The sequence below is a fragment of the Abramis brama genome (assembly GCF_963993115.1).
Source record: "Abramis brama genome assembly, chromosome: 23".
NCBI lineage: Eukaryota > Metazoa > Chordata > Actinopteri > Cypriniformes > Leuciscidae > Abramis > Abramis brama.
In genome coordinates, this window is record NC_139985.1 from 17294851 (window position 1) to 17319906 (window position 25056).

Genomic DNA, 25056 nt, shown 5'->3' on the forward strand with positions numbered 1-25056 from the left:
CCTTTCACAGAACCAAAAATAAGCCTTAATGGAAGCAGACATCACACTAGCCATTCTACCATATCGTCCTTTAAGGCACAGCGCGGCCGAAATGTCTCAAATTCAGCTCTGATGATGCAACCGGGACCCCTTTTATACTGCAGCTGGAAATGAGATGTGTATTACTGTCATAATAAAATGCTTATTCCCATAACGCGGGATGTCACGGTCAAGACTGTGCGGAATAATTATGATGGTCACCCCTGGAGCAAAGAGCTGTCAATACCTATCTAGCCTATATAGCCATAGACGTATTGGATCTCTCTTATTATAATATACCTGGGGCGGTGTCTGATGCATTGAGTCCGGTTCTGCTGAATAGAATAGCTGTCAGAATAAGTCAGTCAAGGCGCTGACGATAATTTATTATCGTCACTATGTTCTTCATCGAGATGAATGTACCCCTCCATCGATATTAATACATCACTCTCCTCTGCGTTCGGCCGATATAAAAACAAATGAGATGGAGACAAAAGGGCAGAGATGGAAATATAGAGGTGCCCCTGGAGAGAACGTATTCCTTTTCTGTGGAAATCAAACTGGAAGTGGTTGAATCCTTCCCAACTGGTCTATTTTCTGCGACACACGTGTAATTTTGGCTTATCTGTGTCTCTTTTGTATTGCTTATTTTGTAGCATCGCCAAACGATAGCTAAAATTCCTTGAAATCGCTAACTCTAGCTGACTTTTGATAATGAGATGCCACCCCGTTGGTATTTCAGAGCTGTCTGCTATTCATGCCACATTGATGACATACGTTCTTTATAGGCCTCTTTCCAATGTTCTTTAACAGCAGGGATTCCCAATTTATTATCCGGTGTCCAGCATGGGCACCGGATCTTTGAGTAATTGATATGCCAGTTAGGCGGCTCCTTTTAATGTCATTACGTCCCTTGTTGTGCTGCTCATTTCTAGATCAGAGGAAGTTTTGGCCAAGCTCTGAGAAACAGCTAACAGTGGGCATTTACGCTCACAATCACTCATTCTGTGATGATAAAGTTAATTACAGTTTTTTAAAAAGATTCGGAAAATTACTAACCTGCATGGAATATGTATTTCAAATCACAAAAGAGACCCAACAGAACATTAACTTAGATTTCCAACTCAAGGCCACCTACGGTATTGATTTTTTTATGTAAGAGTAACACACAATGAGACAGACCTTTTCATGTTTTATTTTCTTATTATTATGAGCTATTAAATTAGCAATTTTCCAAATCCTAGTTAGCTTTTTCACTGAATACATAGGGTGCTGCCTTCCAAAACTGGATCCTAACTGAAATAGAGCGCAACAGTCAGGTTCCGGAAGTAAAAAAAAATCCATTTATTTTCTCCATAGGGGAACATATTTTTAATGATTACTTATACAGCGTTAAAGGCAGACCTACTGTGAGGTAGGAGGTTGTTAATCGATGGTATATGCTTTTGTTGAAGCCATCAGCATGCATTATTTCAACCTATTTTTTAAATAATCCTGTTTAACAGCAGAAATCCTGGTGAAAAACTACTTTCTTTCCGTCATTAAAGTTGCTAAGTATTCAGTCTTGTACATTTGTCTTTTGGTCTGATTTTCAAATACTTTTTAGATTCCAATCAATGTTTGTAATGTTGTGATTCCCCTCGTCGTTGGTTGGTTGGTTGGTTTGGTTCATGGCTTAACACTTTAACAAAGACTTTTTTTAAAAATCCATATTTAAAAAATAATAATAGAACAATACTTCTGGAACTGTGACCTCTGAAATGAGTGATCTGGAACAATTTTAATATCACCTGACTCGAACTTGTTGTTCATTTCAAGTTAGCATGTTGCTAAGCTAACAGCCTGACATAAAAATACATAATATGCATTTTTAATAACACTGAACGTTTGGGGTAGTAACACACAGGTATTTTAAACCTACACAAGAAATTTGAGAAAGTTGAAAATTTGGTGGTTCAGTTGTATAGGAAACAAAGTCATGTTTACAAGGTACCACACTGAAACAAACAGAACATCTGAAGAACTAACCTCTGAATTTGCCTGAAGCTTGCCAGAAAGGACAGATGGATAGATTACACTTTTAGTCTGGCTAAGTGAAAATAGTAAATAAAAGCAACTTTTTAAAAGAGCAGGCAATACGTAACTTTCTCAAAGACTCAATCCTCGTAATTCCAAATTCACAAACAGCCATCTAACAATTGAAGCAACAAACTTTGGATTACCATCCCTGATCTTGAGCCAATAAGTTACTAATGCGATAGCTCTGAAGGACATATACACAATCCATTATGGCGATTGAACTGATAATGTCTATAAAATAGATAATTAAAGAACCTACAAAGTTGTCAGTTGGAAACACCAAGTGCATACGTTCAACTTAGCAGTATCAAAGTAATTACAAAGCCGACGAACAGTAATTAAACTGACCCTCTTGTCTTTCAAAAGAAGTTTGCATTCGCTGTCATTTCCCCTGCTGATCGGCCATAGCCTCCAAAAGTGCTCCTTAATGAAAATGAAAGCTGTTCTCGGCCGTCCATATCGATTCCGCACGCCTTTAAATATGGAGAGGTCACAATCAAATCTGTGTAATTTATTGTGTGCTACACAAACTTATTACACTAATGAATCTTGCTTTTAGCTCACACCTGAGTTCCATCCAAGGATAAACACCTGCGGGACTCAGAGCACCTCAAAGGCTTTTCTAGACACTGTGCTGAGACCCCGAGCAGCCAAGGCATTATGATTTCATCCTTTCTGCATAATAACATCAGATTAAAACTTCATCCCCAACCTTAATGGACACATCCGCAGATAATTACAGCTAACCCAAAGCTATTTGTGTTGTGTGAAATTGAAGAGGCTGTATGTCAACCCTCATCTCTTATTCATCTAATTCCAGCAACCTGCTTTACGGTAAAGTGCAGGCATTCTCTGTTGTATGGCTTTTAATTAACTGAGGTGAAAAGGAGCTTACAAATTACAGGCCCACTGTCGCATAGAGACTCCGAAGAGACTCTTGTTATTGCCACAATGCTCGGAAACAGCTTGTCTGCTAGCATTTAGCATGCTGATTCTGCACGCTGATAACAGGAAAACCTTTTTCTGTGACCCGTGATCGAACTTCCTGGACTTCATTTCCATTGAATATGATTAGGCCCACTGTCACTCACGGTAAAGAGAAAGATGCAGTGGCGATAGCAATTTATGCATATTAGGTCCAGAGTCCGCAAAACCGCTTTTGTGACTTCGAAAAAAAAAAAAGCTTGCGTACTAATCAGTCTGAAAATGAATTCTACAGCTTTGACGTTTTCTTTCGGGTTTCCCTTTTTCTTTCTATTTGTCAGACTAGAGTGAACCATCACAAAGTCCACCGGTTGCCCACCCACTGCCACTTAATTGGCCGAGGTTTCCACTCGGCCGGGCGAGACAGTATGAAAACGCTGTTATTTCTTTTTATCTTTATGTTTTATGAAAGGGTAAGAACTAACTAAAGGTCATCCTCAGCAGAGATAAAGGGGAAGGCAGACAAAAAAAAAAGGGACAGCATTAACATATTCTCTGATATCAGTCTTCAAAAAAAGAAACACTTTTAGAATGTCAAATAGACTAATAGTGTGGGCTGTTGTCATAAAAACCCTATAAATGGATTTTATTTAAATAAGAAAAGCACCACCAGCTGTAAATCAATTCACAGTATAGACACAGTATAAAAATCTGCAAATGTGTTACACTATCTTTTTGAAAAATCTGGCTGCTCAAGTGCCAGATTAATTTAAGTCACTGTCGACAAAATTGACTTTTTCTAGAATGGGCCATCATGCAAATTTATTTTAGCAAACGGAAAAAAAACTTTTGCCTATAGTTTAATACTATAAATTGCATTGGAAAAACTGTAAATTGACCATAGTAGTTGTGTAAAGTATATATATATATATATATATATATATATATATATAAACACTTTAATTATTTTTATGTAATACAAAATGCATTTACAAATCAAAATAAAATGTAAAAACAATTTTTGTAAAAAGAATATTATCAATTGCAAATGAAACCTGTTGGTTGACAATAGTAGTTGTGCATTGCATACATGCATTTTATGCAAGTGCTATTTCCTGTACATATCTGTTGTGTTACAGTAGATTACACTGTCCAAATACAGGAGAAGAAGCGCTTGAGCTCTAATGTGGGACATGCTGTACTATCCAAACCACTCCAGTGGCCCAATCCATCATGCTCTAGTGCAGTCTCATAAACCATCTGCTAATTGAAGGAGCTTTGAATGGCTTTTTCTCCTCATTTTTGTATGGCTTTTCTTTTCTCGGATTGTGTTTTTTTCTCTCTCTTTTCTCGATCCTCTTTCCGTGTCCAGGTCTGTGCAGCCAATAGAGCTCCACAGAGCATCTCAACACTGGCACAGTATTGGAGGAGCCCGGCTTCTCCCAGGATGCCCATGCAAAACTGATTAATGTCAGACCAGCATAAACCCAGATTACACCCGCAGCTTTGAACTGCAGCTGTAGAATCTAACCCAATTAAAACATCCAATTACACCCCACAGTGAGTGAGAGATAGAGAGACAAAAAGAAAGAACGGGGGAGAGAGAGATCAGCCTCTTAAACAGATAAAAACAAACATATGTAATGAAGCTTTCTGGCTAATGAACAATACACTCTAGAATACACCCTCCACTGGCTATATTGTGCTTCAGGATATGCAACATGAACCTTTAAGCAATGTAAACAGGGCTTGACATTAACTCCCGCCAGCCTGCCAAATGTGGGTGAATTTGGCGGGATGAATTGTCTTCTCAAAAGACGTCCGAAATAATACTTTGATTGCAATGTGACACTATGAATGACACTACAACTCCCATGAGCTCTACCTGCACTCAGTGTTTGCTCAATGGTCCATCTGCAAAGTGGAAGTCAGGTTGATAATGGCTGTTATATGACCCAGCCAAGATTGTAGGAACTACAGCGTTGAAAAGGTGAAGGGAGTCTCTTTTGTGGTTGGGACAACCAATCTTAAAGTTGAGACTATAAAGGACCATGAAATGTCCGTTGGTGAGACGGCTGGTTCACTACAACATAGTGATAGATTTTTTTGTATTATTTGTATTATTGTTATTACTGCTGTTGCTAATAAATATTTAAACAGACAGTGTTTCTTTGTCTAGGTTTTTTTGGTTTAGTTTTTTACTCCCTTTTTTAAATGAATCTTACACACCCCTGCACCACTTTTATTTATGCAATAAGAAGCTACTCGTTTTATGTCTTAATAGACTGCATGATTTCATTAAAAAAAAGGAGCTTAACACACAACTTCAACAGAGCTAAATATATGATAATGACCTGTAGTGTTACACATTTCATGTAGTTTTGATTTGATGTGTATAATTGTAGTTTACATTAAAAATGGTTGTAAATCTAGCTCAAGTAAGTTTTAGCACATAGTCAACTTTAATTATACAAAACATAATTTTCTGGCCAGTGAAAATAAAACTAAAATAAAACTAGTCACTGTGGCTGGTGAGAAAAAATAAGTTAATGTCAAGCCCTGAATGTAAATATAATTTTTTATAAAATGTAGTATTCAAGTACAAAGTACTTTTTACTGCTTTTGACGAAAAATAATAAAATCAAATCAAATAATTTTTGATCCATAGTAACAAAGTTGACAAAATCTCTCTAGTAGTCAAACACCAAAAGTGTGACCCTGGTGTGAACTTCATGCACAAAAGCCATGTCGCTGATCTAATTAAATGATGCTTAAAAAAGATGACCTACTTTCCATATTTTTTTTTGTAGAGTGCACTTGCTTCAGAAGAAAATCTCCTTCCTGTATCTTAAAAATAGAGAATGTGGAGGAACAGTGGAAAAGGCATATACATACTGTATATAGAAACCTACAAGTTACTATAATGTTTAATAACCTAAAACATTTACATAGCACAAAAGTGTGGTATAATATTGTCAGTGCGTGGAACTGAACTTTGTTTTTAATATTAAAACAGATTAACACCTAAATACTGATACTTAATTTCCTTAATCTATCTGTTTCCTCTCTTCTTCTGATGTCTTAGATCCTGTTTAACATTATCACACATGTAATAAAGTGTCACCAGTCAGAACTTGCACGCCACTGTAATTATATTGGACATTATAAACTGTGTAATGCTGGATTCATTTTGTTTGATCAATGTGTAAAAGGTTTATTTTATGAGGCTTTTCGCTGATTTGACCAGATTTATTCCAGTGGAGCAGGAGCATAACATTCTTTGTTTCCCCCGGGCGAGCCCTTATAAAATCTCTTCCTGCGTAGCATTATGCACACAGAGATGAATAATGCTCTTTGAGGCTCTTCGACACCCCTCTGGATTACAGACCTGCAGAGGAGGAAAACAGTCTGTTTTGGGCTCTGTTGAGAAAGCCACTTATGTTGTACGTCAGGTCAAAGAGGGCTGCGATCTCACCGTGCGCCTCGCTGCTGGAAGGTGGAGAATGAAGAGGAGGAGGAGAGTGTGTATGTATGCAACTTACACACAGGGTTTAGAAAGAGACTAAAAGGCCGTGCACTGGTCCTTCTGCTGTGATAATCCAGGTTTAATGCAGGCAGGTTCCTCCTTGACAAGCCAATCATAATCTTAATGCTAGCACTGTTGTGTCCTAAGTCTATATATTTATTTTATATATATTTTGATACTTTTCAAATGGCTTTTATGTATCTTAGAATATGAAAATCCATAATATATATATATATATATATATATATATATATATATATATATATATATGTGTGTGTGTGTGTGGGGGGGGGGGGGTGGGTGTCAACGTTAACACATTATCTCATGTGATTAATTAAAATGTAAAACACAAAACCAAGCACACACACATATTTCATGACAAACCTCTGAATAGTTTTAGCATGTTATTGAATATGGCAATGTTAATGCATTTGGTCTTGATGGACTTAATCTGTTATGCTGCAGCAATACATACACAGATACAGTGCTGTGAGCATGTAATATGCTTCTGCATAAATAGACTTACATAAACCCGGAGCTGTTCTAGGCAGGTGGAGCTGGGGGAGGTGGAGGGTTTCAGAGAAACTAGAGCACTGCAGGACTAGCCAACAGCAAACACTGAACCAGACTGTTGAAGCAATCTCATTGGCTGCAGGATCAGCAGAGGCCAATCAGATTGTGCCAAGTGGTAATGATGTGATTGTTTGCAGATTGCATGTAAAGGACCTATCAGCCAGTAAAAGGATAAGTAAAGGACCTATATTACAATACTTCACAAATACACCCCACTTAAAACTTTTTTTTTTAAAGTTCCACATGGACAATGTCTGAAAAATTGTATTTTTAACTGGAAAAATGTATGATCAAGTACAGTCAAGTACCACCATTATATTCCAAAAATGATTAAAGCTGCACTTGCACTGACTTGAAATTAAAGGTAATCACTTGCAATGACATTTGTTAAAAAAAAAATCAGTATATCGTCACCTTCCTAAAATAATTGCCTAAGTCATTTTTTTCAGGTTTCTCAGAAAACACAAAAACGGAACCAATAATTGAATTATGCACTGTTGTTATTAGACAAATTAATAAGCTATGAATTTGAAAAGCATATCTGAAGGCACTTTAATCCCTAATGCCAGGACTAAAAGTGCCCATTGTCGAAGAAAGGCCGACCTACGTCAGTAGAGAGCGAGGCTGGAGTGATAGAGAGGCCAGGAAAGCGTAAAGACGTCAGTCTGCTTTCTGAGAAATCTGGTCGAGCCCTGCCACTCCTGCAGTCTGTCTGCAATAGAAATTCTGTAAATCCTGCAAATGAGCTGAGCTCGACCAGATTTTTCAGAAAGCAGCCTGCTGTCTTTTCGCTTTCCTGGCCTCTCTATCACTCCAGCCTCGCTCTCTTTCTTCGACAATGGGCACTTTTAGTCCTGGCATTAGGGATTAAAAGGGCCTTCAGATATGCTTTTCAAATTCACTAGCTTATTAATTTGTCTACTAACAACAGTGCATATACTGAAGGAACTTTAATCCCTAATGCCAGGACTAAAAGTGCCCACTGTCGAAGAAAGACCGATCTACGTTAGTAGATAGAGAGGCCAGGAAAGCGAAAAGACAGCAGGCTGCTTTCTGAGAAATCTGGTCGAGCGCTGCCACTCCTGCAGTCTGTCTGCAATAGAAATTCTGTAAATCCTGCAAATGAGCTGAGCTCATCTCACAGGGCCTGTCAGCAGGGGTAACGGGGGGAGTGGGGTGCTCTCCTACACCACAGATCCACAGGAATCCTGGCTGCTCCCCAGCCCTTCCATCATTAAACACAGAGCCCCGCGAGCATGTACGCGGCAGCCAGCCAGCGTGTCACAAAGAGAAAGTGTTGCTCGGCGGCAGCGCTCTCGCGAACGTCATTTAAATTCATCAGCGGCCGACAGGCAAACACACACGCGCGGACAGACAAACAAATCGCACACAGAAGCAAACAAACAACTCCAGACTCATTTTGATAAGCTGAATTAGGAGGAAGGCATGGGTGTTTTGTGCAACTATCACAACACGAAAGAGAGAAAGACAAACAGAAGGAGAATCCGGGCTGTCGTTTTCCGTCAACGCCCGGGACGCTTGATTATTATAAGAAATGTCAGTTCGCCTCTCTACTCACAGGAAGCCTCTCTTCAAACCAGAGTCACTCTCTACTAGTTACCAGTACACTGCCCGGGGATCACATGATTCCGAGTTGCCCTGGCAACAGGACAATGATAAATTAGCCTGTCGGAGCGTAGCATTCTGCTCACACAGTCGTCCTGCGAGGTGCCTGCTCCGAGCTTTTCCAGCCTTCCATATTTGGATCTAGTTCCTGCGACGATCTCCCAGGTACTTGGCAGCTTGAAGAGGCACATTATGCCTGCTATAAGCATAGTTTAACTGCTTTACGGTGTTTAATTAGGGCCCTCATGCTTGTCTTGAGGCAGATCTGGTTATTTATATCTGGTTACTTATCAAGCCGTAGCTTGTAGTGTGAACAACAGGTGACGACTCAGCCACCTGCTCGGAGAACGGCGTTCAATGATTTGTGAAACATGACAAAGGTGGAAAGCCGTAGGTGGAATTGCATCCCTTTGGCTTGGCTGACTTCCATGTCCTCCATTTCAATCCCACAACATTAAGTGACAGGAGGTGTTCGAGCCATGTAATAAAACATGCCTATTTAGAGCTATATTTTTATAACACAAAACTATCTCTGTGACTCTATGTAGCATTGTAATTGCCATGCACAGATGGTGGGCATTTGGTTTAATGGTCCATAGGACTGTGCATAAATATTGGTGAGATAAGCAGCACAGTGCTGATAAAAACTCACCCGTGACCATTTCCACATGTGATCTGTGAGTGCAGAACCCTAGAGAAACTTTCACAAATTTATTAAGTTCTTTATATATATATATATATATATATATATATATATATATTCTGCCTGCATTTATAAAATATAAAAAAAATCTGATTTATTAAGTTCTTTTTTTTTTTATTTCACTCCCAAAAAAATGTTCAGCTGCAAATTTGCTATATATAGCAAAAACTATATAAAAATGATGTAAAAATTTGGAGCAAAAAAAAAGAAAAAAAAAAAGAACTTAATAAATCAGATTTTTTTTATATTTTATAAATGCAGGCAGAATATATATATATATATATATATATATATATATATATATATATATATATATATATATATATATATATATTCTGAATATATATATAGGCAGAATATATATATATATATATATTCTGCCTGCATTTATAAAATATAAAAAAATCTGAAAAAAGGATCCACACAAGAAAATTGGCCAAAAAGCTCACAAGATTTTAATGTCCAGAGGCCGCAAATAAAATGCAAATGGGCAAAAAAAGTGCAAACTATTTATGTCAATATTTTTCTATGGGATAAAGTCAGATTCCGGTATATTACATTGATTATGGTAATAAGTTTGTAAATGACCGCAGGTGCATGCTTAGAAACTGATGAAGAGTTGAACCCCAAAACGTTATAAATTAACCCAATATTGTAACATAACTTTTAAAAGTAACTTTCCCTAACACTACTAATCTTACTGGTTGAAGTAAAAAAAAAAAAAAAAAAAACTCAAGTGAACCTGCTTATCACAGTGAAGCAGCAACCAAATCTCCAAATAATAATTAACCAGATAAAACGATGGGAAAAGACAGCAAATATAACATCTCCTGACCCTGGAGTTGATTACAAAAAGTTTATGACCTGGGTGGGCAAGTAATCTGGTGTGGGCATGTGAATAGAGAATGAAGTAGTGCTGGTTTTTAATAAAGAACGTGCCCTGGTGTAGATAGCTGGGAGTTATGAATTCATGGAGTATTCAGCGTGGTGGGGCCAAGGCTCAAAATCCCTGCAGTGCATCAGCGCTGTAGAGTCTTAAACCAACCAATCCGTCTTCTGTCCTCCCGGCTGTCACAGCATGGACCTGAAGCTCAGCCTGCACACTTTCATTAGATACATCACTCTATGGGGCAGCCATCAAATGGGTTCAGTCTGCATGTGATGGTATTTTATTTCACGTGACTTTTTATAACGTGAATTTTATATTGACTTTTTTATACTGACGTGAATTTATTAATGACTATTTATCTAGTATAGAATGCAATATAGTTCAGTAGGCAAAACAAATGCTTAGTGGTTAATATTGATCTATAGTGCTAATATTGGCAATGCAGGTTCGAGTCTGGCTTGCAACTTTACTAATCCTGTTCTTTCCTTCTTTCCCCACCACATTTGGTACTTCTCTCTCTTTCCTATCAATAAAATCAAATATAAATAATTAAGAATTTTTGGTCACACTTTAGATTAGGGTCCAATTCTCTCTATTAACAAACTATTATCTATGATTTTTGCCTCAATAAATCCCTAATTACTGCTTATTAATAGTTGGTAAATTAGTTGTTAAGTTTAGGTATTGGGTAGGATTAAGGGATGTAGAATATTGTCATGCAGAATAAGGCATTAATATGTGCTATATAAGTACTAATAAAAAGCCAATATCCTAGTAATATGCATGCTAATAAGCAAGTAGTTAATAGTGTAAATTGGACCCTAAAATGAATTGTTACCAACTTTTTAATGTTTGTGAAAGAAGTGTCTTATGCTTACCAAAGAAGCATTTATTTAATCAAAAATACAGTAAAAACGGTAATGCTGTAAAATCTTATAACAAAAATAACGTCTCAGGGTTACGTACAGTATGTAACCCAGTTCCCTGAGAAGGGAACAAGATGTGAGTGATGTAATTTTTTCCTGTGACGACAAAGCTGATTATTTCGTGATCCTTCAGAAATCATTCTAATTTGCTGATTTGGTGCTTAGGAAACATTTCTTAGTATTGCCAGTGTTTATTTCTTCTTTTTTTAAGCCATGATACACTAACATTCAAAAGTTTGGGGTAAGATTAACACTTTTATTTAGCAAGGATGCATTAAACTGAAGTAAAGGCATTCTAATATTACAAAAAACTGTGTATTTTGTACTTTCTATTCATCAAAGAACACTGAATATTTTTTTATTATTTTGGTTTCCACAAAATATTAAGCAAGGAAAAACTTTTCAAAACTGACAATAAGAAGAGCCATTATTAATAATTGAGCACAAATAATAATTGATAGCAATTGAGCACATACTCAGCATATTAGAATGAGGTCTAAGGGATCATGTGACATTTTAAACTGTTATTTAATGCGTTATTTTCAATTGCAATAATATTTTAATAATAGTACTATTTTACTGTATGTCATGATCAAATAAATGCAGCCTTGGTGAGCATTTTCTTTTTTTAAAAAACCTTCCAAACTTTGTGAGTGTAGTAGTGTATAGACCTTAGGGGTGGGAATCTCTAGATACCTCACGATTCGATTCGATTATGATTCAGAGGGTTGCAATGCGATGCTAAAACGATTATCGATGCATCTTTTTTTTTTTTTTTTTGTTACTACTTGGTACTTTTAAAGCAAAGTATTTATAATGACCCATAAATAATTTACTTCCAATATATTTTATTAATAAAACAAATAGAAGTGATTTGGCAAGTCAACTGTAAGGTTACATTTGCCAGCATATGTCCCAACATTGCAAAGAACCAACAGGAAAAGAAATGTGTGCCTGTACTAGCAGCAAACTTGTAGTAAACGAATACAAACTTCAGCATATTCTGAATCTCTAACATAAAATAATAGACTTCTATCCAACATCCTCCTGTTATGTGCAATGAGCAATATAACCCTTCAGACAAAAAAAAAACATTTTGCTTTAGCAAAATCAGAAACAGCTTTGATCCAAAAAAAAAAATAGAGAATGATGTACCAGCAGCTCTCATACAAAAATAATGCTTGTGGACTTACGCATGAATAATAAGTAACATACAAAGCTGCTCTTATACACAAATAAATAATAAAGAGTCTAAGACTTTTGGCTTGAAATTGTTGCTGTATACCACAATCAAAATGAGCTTTTACAAAAAAAGTAAATGAACATCTGCAGAGAACACAGTCAAAATGTAACTTTTTGTGACTGGCATCGCACTGATACACACTGTGACTGTGGAGGGCAGTACAGTAAACCTACGTATAACGTACGTATAACAGATCTGTTTGCAGCATATTGACGTGAAAACTAAACAATACAGAAAGCAGCTCTCATATAAAACTACAAAATAATCCACAATGAAACTATGGCAATTTTCCATACGTTTAACAGAGAGGCTGCCGTTCGGAGCCATCATGCGTCTCCGTTATGCGCACGCCATAGACTGGCCGGGCACTGCACTTCCACACTTCAGACTTCCGCCTTTTGCGTTCCGTCAATATAACGTTGTTAGTAAAAAAAAAACACATTTAGAAAATCGTTTTTTTGACTCGATTGAAGAATTCAGAATCGTCCGCATCCGATGCATCTAAGAATCGACCCCCCACCCCACCCCTAATAGACCTATAGTCTTGACTGATGTGTGAAATACCTGTTTCAGATAGCATGTCCTGCACCTCACACTTTTCTCATATGACAGCAACACTCTGTAAATGTCACATTGAGTGGTGAGGTCATGCGTGTAACCCCGGGCTCAGCACGGCTGACGTGTATAACCCAGGGCTTTGTCTGTCACTTTTTAAAGCCACCGTCTACGCCGAGGGCACGAGTCTGCCCTCTCTGAATCACATTCAACAGGACAAACGCCACTGCTATTGGTTACAGGCCTACAAAGCTCTCTTTCTCAACGATGACACACAATTCAGAGAACCAGTGGATACACATTGGCCTGGGATCAGTGAAATACAGACTGCAATTACAAACCAGACCTCTTTGTACAGTCGAACACACAACCTCGCTGTTTCAACACAATGGCGAACTCTACAAAGCAGTGAGACTAAGGGGAGAAACGTTATTCATCTATTTTCTCGAGACGTTTTTTCTCTCTATCTGGAGATGGCTGATGAGCCTCGGGTCCGGTTGTGTCCGGTTCTCCCCTGTTGTGCGGTTCGGCTAATTCTTCACTAATCACAGTGACACAAGTGTCAACACTGGTAATCTTCAACCCTCCGCCACTGCACCATCGTCTCGGCAACAACCCATTTGACAGCAGGAATTACACAGTAAGATATGTGAAGTGCTGAGTTCAGAGCCACACATGCAAACTTTCAGGGTGTCAAAGCTTCGGGCAAACAGAGGAATCCTTATTAGAGTCGTAACCAATGGTTACACACAGCTGAAATATGCATTAAGAGAACGGAAATGAAAGAGAGAGATAGAGAAAGCTCAAATAAATAATGCCACTGTGGCTTTGCTGCTTCACGGACAGTTCTTTTAGCTAAATATCGTTCATTTACGAATTGTTTTCTCTCTTGTCGGATATTGCAGGCACCGGTAGGACTCAGACCACAGATTTGTATCTCCGCTCAATCAATAAAGACAAAGTGTCCTGTCAATGCGTTCAGCCTTTGAGTGTCTGAGAAAAGAAAGAGAGAGGGACACCTTCAAAGAAATAGTTGATCTGAAAATGAAAATTCTATCATCATTTACTCATTCTCATGTCGTTCTAAACCAAATGACTCTTTCTTCTGTGGAACACAAATAAATATTAACAGTAATTTATTTATTTTTTTCTTGATTGGATCACATAACATATTGGGGGGGAGTATATCATGGCCATATATTAACAATTGAAAATTGCTTTATGGTGTATTTATTTTTAACCATGAAAATATGTTAATGAATAACTTTTAAATTGCATGCTACACATCACATTAGTGTTGTCACAATACTAACATTTCTAACTTTGATACAATATCTTTAAAATTACCAACATTTGATACTATTTTCGATACCACAGGTTTTTTTTTGTTTTTATAAAATAAAGGCTATAAATTTTAAACAATATCCATAGTCATATTTGGCCATTGTCAAATTATCTGAGATTCTGCAGGCTTGTTCTGATTGGGATTAAATGATGATGATGATAATAATAACAATTATTATTATTTTATTTCTAAGAGAAATATTCTAAAACAATTGCACTATAATTTATATATTGTGACTATACTTATGACTTCACTTGCAAGCTTTTATTTTAGAGGAAAACTGCTGGTAGACCTTTAAATGTCTGACAACATGTTTACAAACGGTTCTCAATACAAATCTAGTGAAATGCTGTAATCATCTGTCCTCAAAAATGTTGGAAATTATGGGAATGTGGAATTATAAAAGTAACAGCTGCCCGTTGAGTTCCCAAATACACATTAAACTCACAGCATGCATAAGTGGAGCTGTTCGCGTGTAAGAACACAGTAGTAGCGTACTTTGCTCTGAAGCACAAAAAGCTAACAGACTATATACTTATCTAAGTAAAATGCAATGTTGTGTGTCAACTTGTCAGAGAGAAAGCACTGCTGAGTACTAAAATCGTTTAGATATGAACGGAAAAATACATTTTTGAAAACACTACACTTTTGAAACCATTACAAGCTAAGCGCTAACTGGTTAAGAAAAGCTTCTTTGATTAGCTAGAAAAGATATTCCAATAATACACTACATTCAGGTCCTCTTTAATGCAGTCTTTCATGTATAGTGCTGTAGTCTAAGTCTTCTGAAGCCATATAATAGCTTTATGTGAGGAACAAGTGAAATTTTTTGTTATTACTCACTGAAAACCAGCCTTAATAGGGCAAAATGAGGTTGATGGCTCGATAGATAGTTAAATCTGGTATTTAAAAAAAAGATTAGACATTAGATTGATTGACCTGTGGAAAGAAAAACTTAAAATTTCTAATCAATTGTTCTTAGTACTGTATAATACAATATTCTTTACTGCAGATGGAGAATATGATTGACTGCAGGCTCAGTTTCTCTCAGTATTATGGTACTCATTATTACCTTTAACTTGATGAGGCATGCTATGAGGAAGGGAGAAAAAAATAATTATACTAACGTTAATTCTAGTGTAAAAAAAAAAAAAAAACCTTCTTCAAGCAGGATTGGCCATAAGCAGATCATAAACTATAACTGTGTTGCTCCTCTTGTTGTCCTGTTTTATATCTATCGCACTGTAAAGCAGGAAAATAGATTGCTCCGGGACAGGAATTATCATATTGAAGGGCACCCAGGCATTTGCGTGTAAAAACTGGTTATGTCTCTATAGAATGATCAGTAGCAGTCCATGAAGTTGTTTTCTTTACTGTACCTCTAACTGTTTTATAGCCATGGGCTAGTTAGCCTCTGCTGGTAGATGTTGTTGCAACCATTATAAATGGACAAAATTATCCAACACATTTTTGCAAAACACAAAAAATAAAAATAATTAAAAAAATCATACCAATGCATGCAAATCACTGATCACCAACATATGACATATTTAAAAGTTTTTTCCTTGAAAAAAAAATCTTCATGCCTTAAAAATCTTGAATGTAACTCTACACCCTTGCCTCATTTAGTAGTTCTATGGTTCTATGAATATGCAAATTAGCCCTGCCTCCACTCACTCCAGTTCAGAGATCCACTCGTTGATGATCACATGTTGATGTGATTGGTTACAAGGTAGTTTGTGACGTCAGAAACACCAGCGATTTCAAACTGTGTTTTTGAGACTCTTTGATTCACTGTGAGCAATGGTGTTGACATGAATTTGCACATGGTTTGTCTTAAAGCATATTCACGAGTTCACACTTACAAATAAGTTAGATAGAATAAATGGTATGCATATTTGGCGTGCTGTCCGGGGAGAGGGCTCCGAGCTCGGAAATTGGGCCCGAACCCAGAGTACTCCCCCCGTATTGCTGGTTAGGAAGTAACCAGACGAGTGTGAGGAGACGGGGTGGTGGATGAGGGATGCTAAAAAACTGTCGAGGAACATTGGTGAGTCAAATGAGTATATATGTTACCGCCAAAGTGTGAAATTCCGGTATTGTATAGAATGCCTAGGCAATGTATAGAATTCCTGATGTTTTTTGCAAAAAATACATTACCTAATTCTATACATTACCTAGGCATTCTATAGAATGCCGGATTACACACTTTGCCGGTAACATATATATATATATATATATATATATATATATAGGTCTCCACTCATGCTGATTGGATAGACATGTTGATTACTGATTGTTGACAGCTGGTTGGAATGATGTGATAATTGGATCAATTATTTGAATGTGCTCCTCCCGAACTTTGTTAATAAAACATAATTTAAAAACACCACATAGACATATAAACAACATTAAAAGCTGGATTTTCACCACAGAGGGACTTAAACAAGTCGGGTATGTTTATGGTTTAGTGTAGTTGGTACATTATTTTCAAACGTCATAGAGAATTTTCATGAATGAATGAAAATAACACAACTCTGCACTTACTATTTCTCTCAACATAGGGACAGGAGAGCTGTCAGGCAATAAATGGAAAAACAAAGTAACTTGCGTTACTTATTCAAAAAAGTAACTGATTAAGTAACTGAAAAAAGTAATCTGATTATGTAACTCAGTTACTTGTAATGCGTTAGTCCCAACAATGTGAATGAACGAAGGCATGAATGAGGCCTTTATATAGCACTTTATGTACCACTTGGATGATCCAATGGCAGCCACAGAACAATGCCGCCAGTGTGCTCACCACATACCAGCTATAAGTGCAGAGAAGAGAAAGTGATAGAGCCAAATTTAAAGGATGGGGATGATTAGGAGGCCATGACTGATGAAGGCCAATGGAGGGAATTTGGCCAGTACACCAGGGTCAAACCTCTACACTTTATAAGGGAAGTGCCATGGGATTTTTAATGACCACAGAGAGTCAGGACCTCGGTCTCATCCGAAGGATGGTGCTTGTTACGGTATAGTGTCCCCGTCACTATTCTGGAGCGTTATGACCCACTCAGACCACAGGGTGAGCACCCCCTACTGGCCTCACTAACACCTCTTACAGCAGCAAACTGGTTTTCCCAAGAGTTCTCCCATCCAGGTACTAACCGAGCTGCAACCCTGCTGTTTGATCTGAAATAACAATATTCACAATTCATACCCCGGGGTCCTCCATTGAATGCAGACATGCTTGGAGTGAGGGTTAATAGTTAATAGTTACTGGGGGTACGTCTGGCCATTCTCAATGGAAATCATTAAAATATGGCCAGTCAAGTGCCCTGGCTCTCCAGAGAGATCAGCAATTTAGTCCCCCTGATAAAGGCACAGGTCTGTAATTCAATTCATTAGCACCGGGGACATCGGTGATGCATGTTGAGACCCTTGTGCTGCTTTTAGCAATAGTCCAGGTGTAATTGCATGCGGCTCTCTTTAACTGTATGAATGCAAAAGCTCTTTAATAGCACTCTAATGACACAGTAGGGCTGATTCCAAACATACAGTGCTACTGGGAATGCATCTGCACAGCTGTCACAAGCTCTGTATGAACTACGTATCGGCTATGTTCTGTGCTTCGTATAAAATTGTTCTGCCACTAAGGGGACATTTCCCAAAAACATTGGGTCTTTGACAAATCCTGAGTTTCACTGCCACAATGAGAAACAAAACTGGATGGATTCAGTGTTATTCACCAGCGTTAATGCAGGGCTAACTGAACTTGAATATAACTAGTAAAAACAGAGTGCCATTTTATTAGTGTAGATTTGTTAGTGGTAAATCCAATCCAATCCATCCTTACAAAACAAAAGCCCATTTGTACTGCAATCATGAGCTCGACATGACACTCTTGTGAATAACATCATTTTGACTCAATTTCATTTGAGAACACAAACAATATTCACAAATTAAATTTGCGTTTGAAAGAAATCTCCACCTGAACTTTTTCAACATGGGCTATTGTGCTTTTATATTGTGATTTTAACTGCAGAGAGGTACACAGTTAAAATCACAAATATTTGATTGCCCAATTCTGCATATTCAAACATGTCACTACTAGTCAAATGACAAAAGTGTGCACTTTTAAAAAAAAGCATTTAATACATGCAAAAAAAATGTTTGGAGGGTTGCAAACACAATTTTATTATAGTCTGATGACTAATGTGAATATAATCTCTATGTTATTAAAGGCTGAGATGGATTGATATGACAACATAAAATATAGTGAATAACAGAAATCAATAAAAAGCAGCAGTATGAGTGGAGGGGGGGGAAGAACTGTATCCATGAAACATTGTCAGCAACAGGAGAACATTGATTTCCATATAACAAGCATAATGCATCTTTAATGAAGTATGTATACATGTGTGCAGGTGTGTGAGTCTACACGCACAGCACAGCACAGCACAGTTCACAGTTCGTTTTCAGGGCACACTAAGCTAGAATTTTCAGCATATAACTTTTGTGACCCACTTCAGACACACTAAGCAGAGGAAGAAACCAACAATCCTGTTATATTATTATTTCAACAAAGTTGAATATCAGACAGGTGACCCAGCTAAGAATTACCCTCATGAAGGGTAAAAAATTAAAATAAAATAGAAACCTAATTATCATATTCTTCACACACAAACAGAAATAAGTCAGTAAAAAATAAGGACCCCCATAACAACTTGCTGAAACCATAAAAAGAAGAACGTCTCAGGTTAGGACTATAACCTATGTTCCCTGAGAACAGGGAACGAGACACTGCGTCAGAACTCTATGGGGAACACCTCCGTGTGAACCGGTGTCTGAAACGCTTATCTAATCACGGCAATCCTATTGGCCGGCGACAGCCTATGACATCATTACTAGTGCAACCCGGAAGTCAACAACTTATCATCTGATGGGACTGTTCAGCAGGCATCCCCGAGGCATGGCGAAAAGACGCAGTGTCTTGTTCCCTGTTCTCAGGGAACATAGGTTACAGTCGTAACCTGAGACGTTCCCTTTCTAAAGGGAACTCTCACTGCGTCAAAACGCTATGGGGAGTGATCTACCCATGCTGCCATGCTGAGAGGAGTGCATGGCTGTGACAAAAAACGTCAAAACACAGCAGTTTCACTGAAATGCCAAAAACACTCCCCCTTTGGGTCACATATATTCCCTATGGCCACTGCCCAAGCTATAAGCCTCAAAGAGGCCTCCGATACAATGAAGGCCTACCAAGGCTGCTCAAAGGCTTTGGAACCAACAACTTCCATGGAAGGGGTTCCTTTAAGGGAATATGGCCAGGGGGTCCAAAGGAGACTTGTCCAGTCACTTTCTGAGGGGGACATGAAGTCAACCACACATGCCACCAGGGAGGCTGACCTGGTCTAATTTATTGACCTAGTCTTGCCAACAACCTGTCTGTTTCCTAAACAGAGTCTCTAACATATTTTGCCTCACTTGTGGAGGCATCCGATAGGGAGGACTGCAGATAGATCGCTCACAGACCGGATCTTAGAGACGGGCATCCTGAAGAGTAAAACTCAGCACAGAGCTTTCTAACCCTTGCGAACGAGGGGAGTAACTCTACCCAATCCTGGATCCACACAGTGCTTCAAAGCCATGTGGAGCCTAGGCACTATACACAATACACAATAGGGGAGCGCCTCCAGCTCTAGGGCTGATCTAACAGGGAGGCCTCGTGAGAGTCCTTCGACCTTCCGACCAGACTTAGGGAGCTAAGTATTCATACAGAATGATCCTCAGATAGATTCTGGAACACTATACTCAAAACCTGATAAGTATTGACCAGGCTCTGGGTTAGGTTTTGCCTTTGCAATGCTAAGCATCCAACTTGTTGGGGATCCACTTTCAAGGGGGCCTGTCAAGGCCTAACTACTTGATAGCGGGACTGTTAGCAGAGCTAGTCACAAAAGTCAGGTGCTCTTACAGACATCTCTGTGGGCCTGGTTATACTTATTTCACATTGCCAACAGGTAGTGTACTCAGCAAAAGTGCTATCGACCCTTTAAAGCAAGGGGAGTACAATCTTACGCTACCGGATTATCGAGGAGGCCTACTGTAAGGCCTACAGCTTCGACTTTCACGGACGTCAGCCCGGGCAGTGCTTTTTAAACAGAGTCTCTAGTATTACTTGCCTTACTTAGGAAGGCATATGATAGTGAGGACTGCAGGTAGTGGCAGTAATCACTCACAGACCAGATCATAGAGATGGGTATCCTGGAGAGTAGAACTCAGCATAGCGCTTTTTAACCCTTGCAAACGAGGGGAGTGACTCTACTCGATCCTGGATCTACACAGTGCTTCAGGGCCCTGTGGAGGCTGGGCACTCTGAAAGGGTCCCTATTAAGGGGAGCACCTCCAGCTCTAAGCTCTATTTACATTGCCAGCTCTATTTACATTGCCAACAGGCAGTGTACTCAGCAAAAGTGCTATCAACCCTTTAAAGCAAGGGGAGTACAATCTTACGCTACCGGACTATCGCGGATGACTACTGTAAGGCCTACAGCTAAAAATTCTCTCAACCTCCTCTTTTCCCTCTGAAAAGCCCCACGATTCCAGTCTTTGCTCTGCCTCAGGACCTGAATCGCCTGGTACAGATGTCCGTCCCTCTTCCCTCGAGAAGAAAGCAGACGTGAGTGGAGTTTTCTCAAGGGAAAAAACTCACAGTGGCACAAGCAGATCCCTCAAGAACAGAGTGCATGCTCTGAACTCAAACCATAAACACACAAGTTGTGTGTCATCAAGTATCAATATCTTAGACACGGATGCACACACTTCCTGAAGCGTTTTTCACAAGCCAAGTTTTCAGGTTGAAGCGTACAAACAAAACAGTCCCTGAAGACTGAAATGTTCTCCAGGCTCCCCTTATATACTTCCAGGTCGCACTAGTGATGATGTCATAGGCTGTCGCCAGCCAATAGGATTGCCGTGATTAGATAAGTGTTTCAGACACCAGTTCACACGGAGGCGTTTCCCATAGCGTTCTGACGCAGTGCGTGAATAACAATTCCCTAATTGTTATTGATGTGTCACATTATGTTAATGCTTTAGTAAAAGCTAATAACTACTCGCTGTCGTACTCTACAAGCTATTAAATTCAATGCTTTGCTAATATAAACAATAGAAACACTACATCAGAACATGACTTTTTTATTATATATGTTTAAAATATGAGGTAAGAAACACTGTTTGCACCATAATAAATTGCAATGAACCCTCAGTGCATTAATACTACTACGAGAATGAAAAATTCCAAATAGCATCTTGTAGAAGCTAATTACATGGCATAAATTTACATCGTGCCATTTATAGAGTTAATAGCTTTAACAGAAACAAAGGCAATTAGGAACAGAAAGAAAATAATACATAGCCTAAATACAATGCCCAAGGATTATATCTTGTTTCCGGAGACATCCCATTCCATTTGACAGGCAAGATTTGTTAAGACTTAGAGAGAGACAAAAAAAGTGCTCTGGAAAAATCTCTAAAAAGCATAAAAAAGAGAGAATAGAATAGACATATGCTTTTAAGTTGTGATGTATTGGAAGTAACTACCGATCTTTTGTTTCATATTGTGACATACATCAGAGTGAAACGGACTATTACACTTTATTTCGATAGTCAACTTTAGACATTCTACTAACTGCAAGTAACTTTGCTTAATATGTGAATTTAAAATCTGCAAACACTTTATTTTGATGATCCCCCAACAGACATCTTTCAGACTATAAGTAACTTTGCAACTACAGTACATGACAACTTATTCTACTAGCCCTTACCTAACAGCTTTGGCTGAAAAGTAAAAATGGCACAAATTGCATTGGACACAGATGAAATGATAATACAAGCTTTTGCTTTCCGCACCATATTTAAAGGTCAGCAAAACACTGCTCTCTTAAGTGGGTTGGGTCTTCGTCCTCCATTGTGCTATTCAAAAGAGTCGTGTGATCGCGGGTTGTGTCCATCTGAGTTAACGTAATTCACTACTGTCGCCATTTCAATGACTCGCATTGAGAAGAATATCCAATCTGTCTGCTTACATTGCAAATGCACATTTCCGATTCATATCAGATTTATTTCCACATATGAATGAGGCCTGAAAGCGATCTGAGAATATCGGAATCCATGTGCTTTTTTTTTCCTGCTTACATATCCGATCTGTGCCACATGGGAGAAAAAAAAATTCGGAATTGGGTTACTTGAACCATGTAATAAAAATGCGGCCATAGAGTTAGTAATATGTCTAAAGTGGACAATCGAAATAAAGTGTAACCAAAAGATGTAGGGTGGGGAATTGGTTCTATCTATTGGTCATGTCCATCGGATAGAGTTGGCTTATAAGAAATGTGTCCAACACACATAAAAAGAGAGAAAAGTATGTGTTTTCACTGAAAGATCGAGTTATGATTAACCCTCTGGGGTCGACAAATGCGCCAGCGCATTTTGATGGATTTTTTTTTACATAACAGAAAAATAGACTTAAAATACTCCGTCAATTATGGTCATACAGACTTAAGAAATATGAAAAAATAAACTGTAAAATGTCTACTTTTTTATGTGTCCACTTACAATCGAAACAAAACATTGTGCTTTTGTAAAATAAAGAAAATAAACAGGGTGTACTTTCTGCCTCTTCGTCTCCGTGAACTTTTTTTCTGGAGCACAACTTAAACAAAACTCAGCAAATACTAGTCGCACAGGCAAGATCAATATATCTTTATAAACATTTAAGTGTCTGCTACTAAATTATCTAATTCAAAATGAAAACAAATATTATCTGTTTATGTAATCTGTATAAAAAGAGAGAGATGTCATTCGTTCTCATGGCAACTCATTATCTGCTAATGTGAACACGCCTACGGAGAGCGCGCGCTATTGAAACGTAAATGATCTGAGGTGATCCATGCAAACCTGTCAACGCCCACATCAACTCGACAAAACTCATCAAGGTTTATCAGATTCATGTACTTTACGTCGTCTAAGGGTTAAACGAGGTCAAAATTAAAATTAATGGATGAATTGCTCAGAATAATGTCAATAAGATGCATTTAGAAAATAAATATAGTGAAAAGAAATGGAAATTTCCATTTCATATTGATTTAAGGGTACTTAAAAGCTCAGAGAAGAAACAAATCCAAGACTGAGGCCAAAGTGAGAAAAATGTAATAATAATAATAAAAAAACTGTATTATTTTATTCAATATTTGTCTGTGGAGTATTATTTTTAAGTATATATTTGTTAAGAGTATCTGGTGTTAGCTTAGCAACATGCTAACAGCAAAAGAATCAATGATGACTCGAGTCTCCTGCATAGTGATGCTGCCTATGTGTTCCAAACCAGTTACTAGTCTTGCTTGTAATTACAAAACAAAAAAAATGTAGCCTTTACATACAGTACAAATACATTTCCTGTTCTCTTCCAAAAACCTCCACATGGGATTTCAAGAGGCCCGTAGCACTGCACAAGGCCTTCCTGTATCAACTCGAGCCCGTCACATTAGTGAATGAGAGTGTGGCCGGAAATCTGCAGAAATCCTCCACGTGGATTTCACCCCAATCCCTAAATCGGGATTTAATCACACAGTTCCCATTGCGGCCAAACGCAGCGTCGCTTCTCCGTAAAAACACAGAGGGCACGGATGCTGCAAGCTCCATACATGATAATACAGTAACCTCCTTGAACAATACTTCCCTAAGCTGCCTGGGAAAAATAAGTCCTCCATTCACAGGGATGAAAGGGGGGGATTTGTCGCCACGGCTGTGGATTGATACTGCAGCTATTCCCTACGATGGTTTACTTGAGCTCAACCCTCCATCTATGAATCCTTCCTGCTTAAATGGTGGCGGCAGACACCTTTTCCGACAGAATCATCCTCACAGCACTCGGAGAGGGTTTATTTGAGCCCATTACCTAAAATGTCCCTTCCTGAGTGTAGCGGAAGACGAATGCAGCATGGCAGAATTTTGTCATCTGTCATGGGGAATTGATGTCAACCTGTCAGTTGTGAGAGGTTACACAGAGAGCATACTAAAGGGTGAAAGTATTGATCTAAATGGCACTGAAAAAAACAGATAGACTTCAATCTGCCACAATAAAACGTAAAGATCAATGCGGTTGGGTGGCTTAGACAAAAACGCCACTCTCTGTGTGCGTGGATATCATAACAAAGACATGTGCGAGGGGCAATTACAAGGGGAAATCTCAGAATTGTATTTGCCAAGAGCTAAACAAACATAGACAGCTTGCTCTCCGTGACAGGGTTTCTGTTTAGCTCGATACTTAATCTGGAAATTGGAATCCGATACATTCTACCGGATCTGAGAACATTTTATATATTTTAAGTAAGTGTCCAAATGGTTGTTATTGTTGACTAAAACCATTTTAAAAAAAAATCATTACAGTGAAAAAAAAAGAAATTGGTGGAGACAATTTTCACTCAGAAATTGCTGATAAATTTCACAAGTTATTACAAAGAAACGGTTAGTAACAAATTGGATTAAGTGTGAAATTTTGAAGTAGAAAGACTGAAATAGTATTTTCTTGTAAAATAAATCAAATATCTTCGAAAAATATTTTTAGTGTACTTAAAATAAACATTAACTGAAATATA

At 38.2% G+C, this 25056-nt stretch overlaps 1 protein-coding gene across 3 annotated transcripts in view; it reads right to left on the bottom strand.

Moving 5' to 3' along the window:
• The window catches only part of nlgn1 (neuroligin 1), a 298549-nt gene that overhangs the window by 83645 nt on the left and 189848 nt on the right, over positions 1–25056 (bottom strand). The gene's annotated exons all lie outside the window — the stretch shown is intronic.